The sequence below is a fragment of the Vipera berus genome (assembly GCF_964194415.1).
Source record: "Vipera berus genome assembly, chromosome: 2".
Lineage (NCBI taxonomy): Eukaryota > Metazoa > Chordata > Lepidosauria > Squamata > Viperidae > Vipera > Vipera berus.
The window spans coordinates 171147492-171164992 of NC_138203.1; the positions used below are offsets into that span (position 1 = coordinate 171147492).

General features: G+C 37.2%; 1 protein-coding gene across 2 annotated transcripts in view; it reads left to right on the forward strand.

Annotated features, from left to right (window-relative positions):
• The first annotated feature begins 12568 nt into the window (after nt 1–12568).
• The window catches only part of SPHK1 (sphingosine kinase 1), a 50825-nt gene continuing 45892 nt past the window's right edge, over nt 12569–17501 (forward strand). Inside the window, exons 1-2 of one of the 2 annotated variants that reach the window (XM_081320966.1) lie at nt 12569–12768; nt 15596–15637. The gene's annotated coding sequence lies outside the window, so the exon portion shown is untranslated. The remainder of the gene's footprint in view (nt 12769–15595; nt 15638–17501) is intronic. The other variant, XM_081320969.1, reaches the window with a different exon arrangement.

Sequence of the window (17501 nt, forward strand, 5' to 3'; positions counted from 1 at the left end):
TGTGGATAACCTTTTAATACTTTAATTACAAAAAGGGCTTCTAAAGAATATGAAAAGAAAGCAGATGTTAAGAAATTGTTTGAGGGGACTAAAGATTGTCAGGTGAAAGAGGAAAGAATATAAAATTGGTTCATTTGCTCAAGGCTAAAATAAATGGATTTATTTATTTATTCATTTTATTAGATTTATATACTGCCCCTCTCCAAGGACTCGGGGCGGTGTACAGGGCAATTAAACCGCTAACAACACACAAGGTATAAAAATTAAAATAAGATTAAATCAATAGCCCTAAGTAATAAATACATTCTAAAATTTAAAATTTTTAAAATTTAAACTCTAAAATCCAATCCCTTAGTCCAGGCCGGCCTGTTCAAACAACCAAGTCTTCAGGTCGCAGCGAAACGAGCGAAGGTCAGGAGCCATCCGGAGCTCAACTGGAAGCTAATTCCAGAGGGCAGGCGCACCCACAGAGAATGCTCTCCCCCTGGGAGCCGCCAGTCGACATTCCTGACCGACGGCACCCTGAGGAGGCCCTCTCTGTGTGAGCGCACAGGGCGATGGGAAGTTAACGCCGGCAAGAGGTGCTCCTGTAAATAACCCGGACCCATGCCATTTAGGGCTTTATAGGTCATCACCAGCACCTTGAATCTCACTCGGAAGACAACTGGAAGCCAATGCAGCTCGCGGAGCAGAGGTGTTACATGGGAGTATCGGGAGACCCCCATCACAACTCGGACGGCTGCATTCTGCACCAGCTGGAGCCTCTGAGTGGTATTCAAGGGCAGCCCCATGTAGAGAGCGTTGCAGTAGTCTATCCGAGAGGTCACGAGCGCATGAGTGACTGTGCATAGGGCGTTCCGGTCCAAATAGGGCCGCAACTGGCGCACCAGGCGAACCTGGGCAAAAGCCCCCCTAGTCACACCTCCTATATGATCTTCAAAATTGAGCTGTGAATCAAGGAGGACACCCAAGTTGCGAGCCCTATCTACGGGGGGTAACACCTCACCCCCTATAGATAAAGATGGAATAGAATGGACAACCTGAGATGCCGATACGCACAGCCACTCGGTCTTGTCGGGATTTAGACGAAGCCTGTTCCTCCCCATCCAGACCCTCACCGCCTCCAGGCAATGGGACATCACGGAGAGGGCATCACTGAGTTGATCTGGGGTGGAAATAAAAAGCTGGGTATCATCAGCGTACTGATGATACCCCACCCCAAAACCACGAATGATCTCGCCCAGCGGCTTCATATAGATGTTGAACAGGAGAGGCGAGAGGACCGACCCCTGAGGGACTCCACAAACGAGAGGCCTCGAGGCCGACCTCTGTCCCCCTGTCAACACCGACTGCGAACGACCCAGAAGGTAGGAGGAGAACCACTGTAAGACAGTGCCACCCACTCCCAACCCCCTGAGGCGCCGCAGTAAGAAAAGGAGATATAAAATTAAAAGGAAGCATTTAAACTACGTTTATTAGATATAGTTTATTAATATTGTAATTATTTCTGATAATCCTTAATGGACTGTTGCTGGTTAAGATGATATGATGAAGCTTTAAACATTGATTTATAAAGAAGGAAATAAGTTATGGGATAAAGATATGTGTTGGTTTTATTTTAAGAGATGGTGATAAGCTGTCAGTGTTGATTACGCTTGCTGGGGATGTAAGTTTTTGTTCTTTTTCTTTTTCTGCACTCTCTCTCTCTCTCTCTCTCTGTGTGTGTGTGTGTGTACTACTCCAACTAATTTAATTTCTAGTTAAAATTATTTTATCTGTAAGCTTTCTACTGTAAAAAGCAAGTTCCCAGATTTGTGTTTGCTGACTAAGTCTAGCAATAAATTTGAGGAAGATCTACATAATCTGCTCTTTGAAGGATTTTATCTGCCAAAAGGTTGTTAACTAAATAATTAACACTGCCAGACCACTCGCCATGGCCAACTCGCCGAGGGACAACTTGCGGCCTGACCTGATAGCTCTAATTGGGGTCCCAGTTTGTTTTTACTATTGTTTTTTCACTATTGTTCAATCTGTATACCTACCTTACTCTGTACACCGCCCCGCCCCGAGTCCCTCGGGAGAAGGGCGGTTTATAAAAACAAATAAATAAATAAATAAATAAATTCAACAATTCAATTTAAATTAAATAATTATTTATTTTTTGTCATTCACATTTCATTTTGTCCCTCCTTTTGCATCCTTTCTTTAATGATTCTATTCTACCATATCTTTGGTATCAGTGTAACTTGTCTCGCTGTGAGTTGTCCTGTGGCAAGTTGGCTGTGGCAAGTTGTCTTAGGCCTGTTCTAAATTCTCAATATCTTAGACTCATCCCATATACAACCCACTATGGGAAATTTAAATAGTAGCTAATTCAGCTACTCGGTATGGCTGGGTTAACTTTTATTGTTAAAGGTAGCTCAGGGACGGCCAGTTCTGATGCTAATCTTGTTGCTAATTAAATAAAGGCTATCTTACAGATGGTCAAAGACTAGAAGTTCTTTATACAGTGGATATAATTGAAAGAAAAATAGTGGGGAAACCCAAAGAGTACACAAAAATACTTGGTTTACTATGTTAAGTGATAGAATTCTATGGGATCTGCTCTGTAGTGTTACACATTATTTAAAGAGCCTTTAAACAGCAAAGCTGATGGACAGCATCCTACCCCCCACTCCCCCAAAAAAGATTTCTAAGAATGAATCTGTAGGAAAGATACATTCTCATCATCTGACCCTGTTAGGACAGTTAGATAATAAAGGGTTTATCCAATCAATGTGCCATGTCAGATAAAATGAGCAGCCAAGTCAAATGTGTAACTGGCTCAGTTTTCCCAGCTGGGAAAGAACAAAGGCAAACTTGAATTGGAAATAAGCATAACTTATTGAGGACCCAGATTGTTGGGGGCAATAAGCTGACTTTGTAATAATGCCGCTGGGGGGGGGGGGGCGAAAGCCCTAATAAGCAGGCATATACATAGAATGAAGGCTATTGCTAAGCACATTGATTTGTGCTTCTTAGATTGTAAGCCGCCCTGAGTCTTCGGAGAAGGGCAGGATATAAATGGGATTAAAATTAAAAAAAACTTCTAAATAGAGTTTTATTTATTAACTGAATTTAAATTGAGGGACAGTTGCTTTAAACTAGGGGTGTCATACTCACAATGTTATGTGACGTGTCGCGACATATCACAACTTTTTCCCCATGGCCGGCAATGGGGTGGGCGCAGTTTGGGCATGACACATCCAGCCTGTGGGCTGGGAGTTTGACCCCGCTGCTTTAAACTAATGATTGGGCACTGGTGGAATGGATTTTCATCTTTCTTACAGTTTCTTCTTACCTTCCTGAAATTACTTTGGAGAATTAGGAGACCCTCTGGAGTATAAGTGGAAAAATACAGATGTAGCAGGGAAGTGGGAAAAGTCTGATATTCAGGAGACCCTCTTTGGGGGAACTAGGAGCAGTGAAAACCTCAGAAGTAAGTTTTCAAACAGGACACCTGCATAAATGTAACAGTAGGCAGCACAGTTTTCCAAGTTTGGTTTTCCATGTTGGTACCACTATTATAAGAAGCCTTTCCAATATCTGGTCAACATCCCTAATGCTTCCTTGAGGAAGGCTTTTACAGTTCTTAATTTTCCAACAGTGCCTTTCATATACTTTGAAGGCAGATTCTGTAAGCTTCCAGTGAAACAGTGTTTCCACCCCTGTAATGCTGCCCTGTCTGGAATGAAATTGGGAAATATTGATGATAAATTGAAGGAGTTAGATGCCAAATGATTGAATTATTTTCTTGGAGAAGTAATTCCAATTATTAATATAATATTCTTCTTGTGCTTTCTTTTCTGCTTTCTTTTAAACTTAGAAATTTTTGGCTCTCGATTGTAGCATTGACTCCATTGCAATATACTTGCACTTTTTCTTACTGCTTTTTCCCACTACTGATTTCATTCTTTTTTTATGCTGCATTAATGTGGAACCCAACGCAACAATAAATTTATTGATTCTAAACAAGAGACATTGGCATGATCTCGGATGTCACCCTGTGCTGACCAGGTATTGTTATGCAATAAAACCCTTAACAGATTGTCTTACTTGTTGATTATTATTTTTTTTATTGAAAAGTTTTAAAATACATTTTATCTTTAACAATCCCCCCCTCCCCCTCCCCTACCTATCCCTCCCTACCCCTCCACCCCCTTTCCCCCCTCCCCCCCCCCCCGACTTCCCAGAGCTAAGTACAGGGTATAAAAACAAAAAAAACCAATCATAAGCATCCATTTGCTACCAATAATAAATTCTTAAATCTATCACTCTCTAGCTCATATAAGATAACTACAAGCAATACTAATATTTCATATAGAAAAAAAAGAAAATAGAAAGGAAGACTTATTCAAATGCTAAATGAAACTTTTTAGTCCCATATTTGTTCTGGATATATTCAATCCATTTTTTCCACTCCATAATATAACGTTCTTGCGAATGATCTTTCAAATAAGCCGAGATCTTTGCCATTTCTGCCAGGTCAGAAACCTTTAAAGTCCATTCTTCTATGGTCGGCAGTTCCTCCTTCTTCCAATATTGACCTATTAAAAGTCTTGCTGCTGTAATTAAATTCAACATCAACTTAGTGTCCACAACAGTAGCATCTGCAATTATACCCAACAAAAAGAATTGCAGACAAAACTTTATCCTTTGCTTGAAGATCTTCTGCATATTCCACCAAATTTTTATCCAAAAAGCCTTGACCTTTTTGCAGGTCCACCATATGTGAAAATATGTTGCATCTTCGCCACCATACCTCCAGCATTTTGGCTGATAATTCGAATACATACTTGCAAGCTTTTTAGGATCTAAATGCCATCTATAAAACATTTTATAAAAGTTCTCTCTTAGATTTTGAGCTTGTGTGAATTTTTCATTCCTCACCCAGATCTTTTTGATTATTTAACTGCTCGAACTAATGTTCATTTGTTATTCCACAAACTGAAGAAAATTATTCCATGGACATGTATGTGATGCAGTACGTAATTGCCTTTCGTTTGCATTTCCATAATTTGAGAAGCATAGTTTGCTATGATGCTGCTTCAGCAGGATTTGATCTTCTTCCTGACAATTATTTAAATGTTATAAGGAAAAAAGTATATAGACTATGAAAATAAATTTGAGTTGTTTTAAATGTTTTTAAACTCAACAAGTACAAAGCCAAAAATATGGAAATAAAAAAAAAGACATTAAACTTTCAGGCAATGTTTATTTTAGAAATATTCAGAAAATCAAAGAATATAAGAAAATTTTACTACGGAGGACATTCACTTTCTCACAGAGAAATCCTATGACTGTGACTGAATATGTATAAGCATCTTGTGCTTCATTTAACTTACAGAGGAACGTACTCTGAGTAACAACTTTACCTTTTTACAACAATGTAAGTCAATGCATACATCTGACCTGATGTAAGCACAGAACAAAATAATTAAGTTGTATTTTAGGAAAGGTAAGATACTCCATGGATTAATGATTAGGTGAGTATTTGAATGTTATACAATTGTACAATTGTGTTGTACAGCTGGGCTCATCCCCCACTCTCCCAATAATGTGCTGCTCCCTGGCTTAGGAGACTCCCTCTCTCCTGCTACAGAGTGTAATATACTCATCCAATATACTAAAACTCATCCAAGGGGTAATGTTACAGGCATCTGGTGCAATTCTTCTAGGGCTAGTATTACTTGGTCTGTTAAAATTGTTCCATCTTCATAGAGTGCATTGCAATAACCCAAAGATCATGTACTAAAGTGATCAGGCCATCCCTGGGAGTTGCAACTGTGTAATGAGATATAGGTGGATGAATGCATCCAATGACACCACACCCAGGCCTTGAGTGATAGGTGAATTCAGGACCTGAACTACGTATCTGCTTCTGCAAGAGAAATATAGCTCCAGGTACATTCTCAGACTTGCAAGCTGCCTATTCACAGTATCTCTATTTTGCTGATAGTTAACTTCAGTTTATTACTGAATAAACAAACATTTGCGCTGTCTAACCTGAGTCTAATGAAATGGAAAATCAGTTCCAGTTACTTTAGATTATATACTTAGACAATTTAGTTTGGATTTTCAGTGCAGAATTCCAGAACTTCTGTAATTGCATTGTGTCGTGGGTTTTATTTAGAAAAACCATCACTATCTTTTTTTCCCATAATCTCTGGGGGAAGGGTGATGTACATAGTGCACCCATTCACTTCTGACATGACCATCTCATGACTCTAAACTTATTGATATGTTTATAGAAAAAAAAAATCAGCAAACAAATGGAATAAGTTTGCTCTGATTTGCCAACTGCCTTTGTTCTTATGCAGCCAGTTCTCTTTTGTTTGTGGCTTTAGGACAACAAGCAGTGATAACCCTTGTGTCTAGCATGAATTTTTTGCTTTTAGTTTGTAAGCTCACAGCAGTTGCTTTCATCTCCAGATCCTTTGGCATTGTTGCTTGTTTCGAACAGAGAAGTTTCTGTGCCTATGTGCTACAATAGTGGCACATGCCCTCATTAAAATATCTAGAAATTCATGTTCTTTTCCTGTAGAACAGAACTTTCTTTTCCGGCCACTGTGGAGGGTTTTGTTCCTGCAAAATGCTGATATTAATGAAAGTTGTCATGGTTTCAGTTGAAGAAAGAGCATATCATTGAGAAGAACCATATTTATTGCGAGGATTCTTGGGTTCCTAATTTAGGAATAGCACTTAGACGTATGTACCACTTCACATTGCTTTCTGTCCTCTCTAAGTGGTTTTACAGAGTCAGCCTATTGCCCCCAACAATCTGGGTCCTCATTTTACTGACCTCAGAAGGGTGGAAGGCTGAGTCAGCCTGGGACTCTGTCAGGATCCAACTCCTGGCAGTCAGCAGTGAGTTAGCCTGCAATACTGCATTCTAACCACTGCGCCACCATGGCTTTCTTGTTTATTTGCAACAAGCCCACTTAAACTACTAGTTGAGAGGAACTCTATTCAGACTTTGTGTGACATATTGAAGGAAACTGAATTTCCTAAAAACCAACCATGAAAGTCCTCAAATCAATTTAAGTTAATTTGCATTCTGATATCTAGGGCTTTTTTTTTAAAGGACATTCCTCTTCATCCTTTTCCCCCTAATCTTTGGGGAGGGGAGTCCTTCATGCCTATATATTGCTTGACTTAAGAGATTCATGAGTATTTCATTCATGATACATCCATTTATCTATGACGTGACCATTTCAGGACTCTGAACATGTTTGATCTATTCAACAAAAGCCAATAGTACAAGATTACTCAGATTTGCTGACTTCTTTGTTCTTGTGCAGTTGAGTTTCTTGTGTTGTTTGTAACTTTGTTTGCTGCATTCAAAGAGCATCTGAAATAAATTTCAAAGAAGTACCAAAGAAAACAAGAAGTTTCATACAAGTTAATTAGATCATACAGCTTCACAAAAGTGAAAATGGCACAATATTTCCATTATCAGTATGTATCTTCCTTTTTAAAATGTGCTGATATAGATAACTGGTAACATGCCAATTGGCACTGGTAATATGTCAGCATCCATATTGATTAAACCTCTGGGAATCCTGATGGAACTACAAAGTCACACCAGTGTTTCTTTTTGATGGAAAAAAGTAACTTAAAATAACAGCAAATTGTATATGAGGTCATGCAGGGATAATATTCAGAAGTTCTCCAGGAACAGAGAAAATCAGATGTCCATAAGTTTCAGGTACTATATTATGTACTACTGTTCATTAGCTGGATTCACACAACTTATTAAATCATTTAAAAACAAAAAACCCTATAGTTTAGCTCAGTCAAAATAAGACATACATTAAAATTGGGTAATTATTCCACTTACACCCTTCACTTATTTGTCTTCCTTTGTTTCCCAATCTGAATTCATAGATTAATCATATTACTCCTTTGGCATAATTGCAAAAGTAGTGTCTTTCTTTTCCTCTTCTCAGCAACATTCTGATTCATGAATTCTGACCTTCTCCCCTATTTTTTTTAACCTTATCTCCAGTTAAAATATGCTCTTGTCACTGTAATATGTGACATTCTTTCAATATTTCCACAGGCTTCCATTCCAGGATGCAGAAGAAATCCTTCTTTATTCTTGCTTGTTTGTTTAGAGCATTTCTATATAACACTAAAATACAATGACAGAAGTCTTGATCTTCAAAGCTCTCCATTGCATTGCCCCATTCTTTTTTCTGCTACTATTTTTTTTTGTTGCTAGCATTATATAGCTGACTAAAAGCTCTAACAAGCAACTCTGCTGTTAATCATTTTGTTGCTTAAGCCTTAGAACTCTTCACAAAATACTTGGAGATCTGTATAACTCCGTGCTGTCTTCAAATACCCTCTTAAAACCTAACGTTTAATATAATTTTAATACTTTATGATAGTTCCCACATTAAGAACTAGACCTAGGTCTACTTAAGAATAGGTCTATGTAAGAGAAAATAAACTTAATGTCATTTATGGAAAGCTTTCAGTAGAGCAAGGATATTTGTTACTTCACATTCTTCCTACAGCTGAGGGAAAATCTGCTTAGGAAGATTAAGAAACAGGAGGAGGAAGAAATGAAGCACACCGGCCTTGTGTGATACACTGCATAAAATAATTTTAGGATTGTTCTGAATTTATATCATGTGAAACCTAAAAGAACCAAAATGTTTTAGGCAGAGGTGTCCACAGGGTGGGGAGATTAAAAAAAATAAATAAAAGGTTGGCATTCACAACTGCATGATTAAACCCCAGCCCTTTTCAGTGTCAGTGAGAAGTCCAGTGTGCATTAAAAAGATGTGGGGTTACCACAATGCATTTGCAGCCCTGATATTGATTTTTTGACAAACACCTCTGCTTCCAGGTTTCCTTCTTTTTAACTGGCTGATTCCAAATGATTCTTGGGGTTTGAAGCAAAACATGCTTCCCATTTCATATATAAACCTAGTTACTAGAATTAAAGAAACAACTGGCACTACAGGCGAGGATGAAGAACAAGGAATTACTATATTACTGTATAAAAATATGATTCAGTGTGTATAATTACACAGGAGAAAAGTGCAAAACAGATATAATGCTTTGCTAGAAAATAACGAGTAGCATTCAGGCAGAGTATCTTGCACTATGTTTTGTATCTCAAACAATGGGGGAAAAAAGTCCTCCTTACCACACATTCAGAACTTGACTTACCAGCAGCTGAATCTTCCTTCAGCACTGACAAGTAGTCGAATTTTGGTTCATCCACACCTGCTGCCTGCCGCTATTTTTCCTTTCCTCTGCCTGAAGGTAGAGCCTACATTAGAATAATATGAAAAGGAAAGTATCTGCATAGCAAGGTACTATAGTTTTTGTAATTCTCAGACAAGCCTATGAGGGATTGCAGGATCTCCTTGTTCACCTGAAAGGCATATCATGTAGATCTAGCAAATCGAGAGCTGTACAGCCAAAATGACCAAGATTGGCTACATCAGTAACTTCTGGAAAAGATGCATATTTGGGGTAATTAAGTTAACATACTGCATAAAATTATGAAAACTGTACATCGGAGAAATCTAAACTCCGTATTAGGGCAACATTGATTTAAGAGCAAACTGAAATATCACCAGATAGTTTACAAAATGCTGATATTGAGGTAACCTGACGGGGTAACCCCTCCATCTGTGATTTATAACAGGTCGAATAGAATGCAGAAAGTTGTGTATAGATTTATTAGTTTAGTACTTACTATATGGAAAAGAGATTTCAATGTTCAAAGATTGTTAGGATAAAAACCCGAAAGGCGAAGGTTCCTCAGTTCTATTGTAAATCTAAAATCTGTCTCCAGTACTAAATTGAACACACAAATCTCTTCTGAGGCAGAGAGGAGCATATACCAAGGGAATATCACCAGAGTAGATAATTCCATGGATTTATGGACAGGGTCAGGGGACAGGGAGGAGTGTACAACTAGCATCTTGGTGGTAGTATTAACCTGTCATGCCTGTCTTACATAGTTAGCTTTTAAGCAGAAAGGAGAGAGTGGGAAGTAAGAGGCAGCTAACAGATTTTAGAAATAGTACAAAAGGAAATTTTCTTTTAGAAATGCTGAGGGAAAGCTATTGTTGCTTGAAGGAGGCGGTAGTTCTTAACCCCAGAGCATTACTCACTGCAGAGTAATGTATAAAATCACTGTGCTCTTTGAAGAACATTGTGGTTACTGAGAATTGCTTCATTAAGTTTATCGTAGGGACTCTGTTCAGTATTTCTTTAACTTGTGTATTGTTTTGTCACACATTTCAAGTTATCAATTAGCCAAAGATAACAGATTTTTCCGGTATTCTTACCAGTTTAGTCTCAGACCTTCATGATCTAGGAATGCTTAACCAGAGCAAATTAGAAAAAAAGTAAAGAATATTTTGTATTTATAGTAATATTCATTTGAATGAAGAATGTTTACATTTTAAACTGTCAATTTTTAAAATATGAAGAATTTTATATCTATTGTGGGTATAAAAGTGTGCCAGGAAATTTTTTAAATATTTCAGTTTATTGCTTCATTTTCTAAAGTCATCCATTCAGCAAGTGATTTGGTGTATCTTCAAGAGGATTACAAATACAAGCACAGGAAGAAAACCACCAATCACTCCCCAATAGTTGGTGAAAGAGTTGTTGTAATTTCATTTTAAATATTTGGTTGCTTCACTTTTGTTTTAGTCTTAATCACCTCAAACATTCTACATCTATTTCTTGATCCTAGCCTGATAAATTTCTATCCTTCAAGGTAAAAAACTACAGCAAACTCTAATGAACTAAAACTATATATCTAAACTGGGCACCAGGTATTATAGTCAGAGTATTTCTGATCAACAGTACACCTGCTTCCTTCCTTTAGGACAGAGGTAAGTATTCTTTCCTTTACAGAACCTCTTTTTCAGTCTCTGAAAGAGCCTCTTACAGAGCATCTTTTTCAATCTCTGAAGTTTATAACAACTGCTCCTCATCCAGAAGTCAGAAACATCATGAACAAGGAAGCCCTAGAAATTATTCTGAAGCGCCAGAGAATAAAAGCAGTTCCTGACACATTCAAGTCTTTATGTCGTTGTTCTTCATGAATTCCTTAGCTTTTTTTGAGAAGCTGGAAGTTTTGTCTGTAGCTCCATCTTGTCTTCCATGCTCAGCTGGCACTTGTAGCATGGGCAATTTTGTTGCCTTAAAGGAGTAGAACAATCTGGTACTTTCACAGTTATCAAAGTAATTTCTTCCATCTCCAGGATCTCTGACAAACAACATGTGTGACCAAGCCACCTGTAAAATGATGTCTTTCTACAATCCATCATTATGTGGACTGTACGAAACTGGGCATCACTGGCAGTGGGAACTGAAATCACCTGGAAAAGCTATATGCATCTAAATCAGAGTTCATCTACTTTACTACACCCTAATGTGGTTTCTTTGGTTTAGGCTTTAATGTACTATAAGTTGTATTAACTCAGACACTACATATTAACCATGATTAATGTCTTATTCCTCAATAGTACCTTATGTTATGTAATTTATGTCTACATTTTCTTTTTCAGATTGCATGATGTAATTACAGTAATCTTAGCTACTGTCATTTATGCTCTGATATATGCATGAGGATGCTACATGTGTTGACTGATTTATATATCCCATATGTTAATAAAAAGTAACATCTACAAGTCAAACTTGATTCATCATGACTTCATTGACAGTTTTCTTGGCAATAATATGGAATAGAAGTAGCTTCCCATTGGCTCCTTGATATTGATTTTTTATGTCTCAGGACTTACAGCCTTGATATTTCTTGATGGATTCCCATTTAGGTATTAAAACAGGATCATCAGATTGGCTAGATATTTCCATCTGGGTAGGTATAAATTTAACACCCTATTTTTTAAAAATTGCAGTAGAGATGCCTTTCTTTAGTCCTTAGAAATAAAGCTATGACTGTTTGCTCACTTTCATATGAATATTTATACTGATTTTGAAACCTAACAGTAAAAATAAAAATTTAGGGATATTGTAGCAATGTTTTACAATTAATCTTGGATTATTTAAATCTCATTTTTAATTTAAACAGTTATTCCATCATTATTGCAGTTCTCCAATTGTCAAATTTAAATAAATTTACTCCCTACTCCCCCAGCCCTCCAAAGGCCATGTATTTTAATGTGCATTTTAATTACAGTAATACAATATGATAGCTTTCAACTTGGTCACATGAAGATATTCCTTGCTGATTTTTTTAAAATAATCAAATAATTACTTCTTTGCCATCTATGATCAGCTATGATTGTTCAGCTTGTTTAAAGTTTAGTACTAAGTATTTTCAACAAGATCATGTTAGCTTTTTATAGTAATAATTTTGTTGCTTCTCCAAGAGGAACAAATAATAAAAGATATAAGTTACCCCAAGTATATACCAAGGATTGGGAAACATATAGCAAAGTCATATGAGGATTAAATGTTGAAAGTATATATAATTATTTTTATCAAACTACATGGTTCCTAAATGGTAATTTTGACACCTTTGCAATTGGATTATTAGATGCATATATGTAGCATGATAAAAGAAAAAACTGTCCTTGTGTAAGACACAGGAGGTACAACTGAATCCAACTTGAAGTCAATGCTCAGAAGCAACGTATCCTGGGAAGCGGAAAGATTTCCTGTTCTAGATTTTAGAATGAAAATCTCTGGTCAGATTGTTGTCTTTGGATCTCTTACAGCATTCAGGTACTTATTTCACATGCACATACCAACTCCAAGCTGATACAAAATGCACCGACTTTCCTCACTCCTGTTTTTCTTGCCAGATTTTGAAACTGCTCATAACCAAAAGGAGAGTTCAAAAATCAGCAGGTAGCTTATGTCCTACCCCGGCTCCTGTCATAACTTTAGGTTCACACAGTTGTTTCTTAAATAATTGCATTCTCTAATTGCTCACTTTTGGCTTGCTCTAAGATGCTAAGTTTCCAAATTCAAACTGGTTGAGTCTGTCCATGTGTGGTGAGATTAAGATGTTTTCATCATGTCTTCTGACAGTTGCTATTTGTTGATGCACTCTACTAAGTTAGGTGAGATAGGCAGACAGAAAGAAAGAAAACCAATCCAAATCCAAAAATCCTAGAGAATTCCTGGAAGCTTCACATTCAGACAAATGAAGGGACACATTGAGATAAACAACATTTATATCCGTTCAAAAGAGACAATTAAAAAAATTAGAAAGGAAACAAAAAAGACAATATATTTCCTTCGGCAGCGTAAATTCAGATGAGCAGTGATCAGCACCAGGCAAATAATCAGGCAGAAAAATAACCCTCTAATCAAGAAACCACTACCACAACCCCACCAAAGCTACTGCAAATAAACACACCACAAACTCCACACTCACTCACACTGATGACATTAGCTAGGTGGGTAATGAAATGTCTGCAAACATAAACCAAGCTCAGAGAGCACCAAGAACTCCAGTTTAATCCTGGGCTACAGATACGTATTAATTTTTTTTATTGAAAATGAAATGAACCATGAAAATAAAATCTTAAAACACCAAATGAATATGAAAGGTAAAATAACAGATTTTTAAAAACAATTCCAGCTTTCCTAAGGTTGAAACCCTCATAACAGAGGAAGAAATTAATATACAGCAATTAGTAATCAATCCAGATACCCTCACAAACTGAACAAGTAAAATAAAAAACAAGGCCCTCTCCCACTGCAAAAATAAATAAATTGAGTCTCTTCAAGGGTGTTTTTTTTTGAAGACCCATTATCAGGCTGATCCATGAGATACTCAAAAATGAAAAGGCCTAGGGAAATAGAACCATCTAATATCAATGTGACACCCTGTCAAGTCTAACTAACCCCCATATTTACAGTATAACACTGGCATGAAAGCTTTGTAAATACTTGAGAAATTGGTATGGTAATCCCATATAAGTCCTATAGACCAGGACTTTCAGCAGCTACAATATCATCTTTTCTGTCATTTCAAAGCAATCAGCATTCTCACGAGTGATGTTAATACATTGGTTCATTAATTTCTTTGAAGGCTCACTTGTGAGAATATTTCGTATGGGATAAACATGAGAAGATAGCCAGTTCTGAGATGAATGCATGCATGGACTTGGTGACAGAACTTAAAACTTGGGTAATTTTCAAGGATAGAATGGTGGCATTAGTGACTCAATTTATATAGGTATTTTCAGGTCTTAATTTCTTTGGGCTAAAGTATCTTATAGTTTGTTCAAACGTCTATGAGTTAAGCATTCTTAATAATTCCAAAATGATTTTTTTCTGCACTTTGCATAATGTGTTTTGCATGCTTACTCCAAAAGTGAATAGCATGATGAACGTGTATGTGGTTAAATACCAGAAGAGGTAAGAATCATTAAAAAATGATTTAATCAGCCATTGTGAAAGTAACCTCGATCTTCAATTGAGGAATGCCATAAAGCCTTAGTTTTTTTCTGTATATCCAATTCACAATGCAGTTACATAATTAGCCATCCCTGAGAATCTTCCTCTGACTAGATAACACCACTTGTGAATTACAAACAAGAACAGAGTTATGTCATCATGGGCAGGAACATGTACAAGGACTTAATAATAGTAAATGGTTAGAAGGTGATTAAATGACCAAAACATTAAGAGAGAAGAAGGTATTTTTATAATATTTTTTTATTGAAAACTGCAATTCTAAAAAATACAAATTAATACAATGGACAAAAATATAAGAATAAAGACCATTTGTGTGCTGGGGAAGTGCTGCAGTGCGGGCCTGGGCCCATGCTAGTCCTGCCCGAGGTACCTTCTGCTTCACTTAACCTGTGTAGTTGCTTAATGCTCACAACAGGGAGAGCAGGGATTGGAATCATTAAGCAAGGCAATAATATAGACCCTTAGCCCATTTTTAATTTATCAAAATCTAACTCTAAACACACTTTTGCAGGTCATTTCAAAATCTATTATTCAAAGTCTTTAAGACTGTATTTAAAACTTTTTTCTCTAAGGAGGAGACTCACCCAGTAAATGAAATAAAATCTTGTCATTCTAAAAGGTCTTAATATTTCCAAAGCAATAAAAATAATTGCAAAGATTAAGAAATGAAGCTTGGCCAAACATTTGGTCCAAAAAAGGCTGTGTAACGATGGTGAGCTTGGTATCCTTTGAATCCTAGCTGCTCGACTCATAAGCTGAGCCTCAATTCTTGTGGTCTACTCATGAGGAGTGGTTGACCTACTGCTACTTGGGAAGACAACAGCATGTAGTTCGACATTGGCTGAGGAAAAAATGATCAAAGAAGCTTTCCATATAAAGAAATGAACCCCTTCTAGTTTTAGATATGCATGCTGCATTGGACTGCATTAGAAGTATCCATAATTGTCAATACTTTTGTTAGTTTTAAAATTCAAACCACTGTTGGAAATGCAGTCTGTGGCCCCACCTTGGATGCAGCATCTCCAAAGGTAATCAGAGAACTGATCATTTCAATAAAATAGTTGAAGATTAATATATGGATAGTATCTATATACTAAACTAAATCTTTTTTGTCCATTAGTTTTACCTGTGGTCAGCTCCTGATGTTTGACTGTACTATGCAGTTAAGTATGGGCTACTTTCAGGGCAGATACATCTCTGAATAGCTCCCTGAATTTTTTAAAATGTTTCTAGTACATTAGAAGGTCTGTCATTGTTAAAGACACTGAGAAATCTGATAAGAAATCTGGAACTGTATCTGATATCAGATGTCATAAAAAAATTTCTTGGTCATCTTGCTGATGTTTATACTTTGTATAGGGAGATATATCTTTGCATATCTCCCTGAATTTTTAAGAACTTTTCCAGTGACTGGTAACGAACCTGGCATCACTGAAATGATAATGGGTTATCTTGCATTAGCTATAATTAATTCAGATAGTTAAAACAGTTAAATTGACAGCTTGGCCTTTTTCCCCTAGTTCTGCCCCAGTACAACTGTAATGAGAGCAAAGCTATTATTTTCTTGTGCAATGTTGCAGCTTTCCAGAGCTTGTGGGTGGCTTGTTTGCTTACTGGTGATAACACTTGCTTCATTCTACCTCCTGGCTCTGGGCTTTAGTGTGTTCCAGGTGTCCGCCCAGAGTAGAATGCAACCATGTTGGGAAAAGGTTTGGTTGCAGAACAGCCAACCTGCTATTATTTGATTTCACCTCCCAGTTTGCAAAATGATTTGAAAAAAATATGGAATACAGCACAATAGGCAATTTTGCAATTGAAAAACACCTACACAGATTAGATACTTTATTTTTGAAATGGATGAAGAGGGTAGATGGGTAGGCGTTATTTCATTTTGTATGAAGGGAATTTTTGTTGGGGATCTGTAATAGTTCTGAGCGGGACACTACAAGTAGTCCTTAACATATGACCACAATTGAGACCAGAAACTTTGGTCCTTGAATGAAGGGATCATTAAGTGGGACATCACATGACTGCTTTGTTAAAAAAAAACAACTGCAATCCCAGCACTCCTGATTATGGTCATTAAGCAATCTCCTGGGTTATTGAATAGAGTGAAAGAGCTGCCAGCCAGAGGGACCTGACCTGTATTGGGCTGAAACTCTCCAGCAGGCAGTCCTTTTGCTCTCAAAGACTTGGCCATTGGAGGAACTCTGTCCTGTGTGGGGCCAAAACACTCCAGTGGGCTGCTCTTTTGCTGTCAGGACTTGAGCACACAATGAAAAGATATGAAAAAGCTTCCATTGGCAGGAAGTCCATAAGTGGCAATTCTCAGTTGCCCTCTGCCTCACTTCTAACAGTCGGCATACTTCAAAGATAACCCAAGAGCTCAAATCTAACCTAACCCTAGGCCTAAAGGATGACACATTTTATAATCTGTTGACCTTTACTTGATATATAAATAGGCAAAAAGGCTTATAATCTTTTAACGTACACTTATGTGGCTTCACTCAATGCTCAATTTCAGGAAAAAAAACTTCTTTTGCAAAATAGAGAGACACACCTTCTTTATCTTCCAGCTATTAGCGTGAGCGATGATCCAACTTTGGGATTATGCACCGAGAGTTTGTAACTTCTGTATAATTCCTGCCAAGCAAGAAAGGAGAGCATGATTCCACTGGTTTAAAAATATAAACATAAAAAAGTACAAATAAAACAGGCAACACTTGATTTTTAAAAAAGGATGAAAGCAATTAGAATTTCCTGTGTTAAAAAAGCAATGACTTCTTTAAAAGAGGAGGAATGTGTTCAGGGTATAAATAGCATAAATTCAATTTGAATAAGAAAAGCAAAAACAAGCAGGGATTTTTTAAAGAGAATGCAGGCCTAGATTTAAGGCTCAGGAGAGCTCAAGCTTTATCCTCTCTTCAAAATGCATTCCAAAGTAACATAACCAGCTGGATCAAGGAACATTTCTGATTCCATCCATCAGAAATCAAGTTGAGAGTAACATCACATCCTGGTCTTAA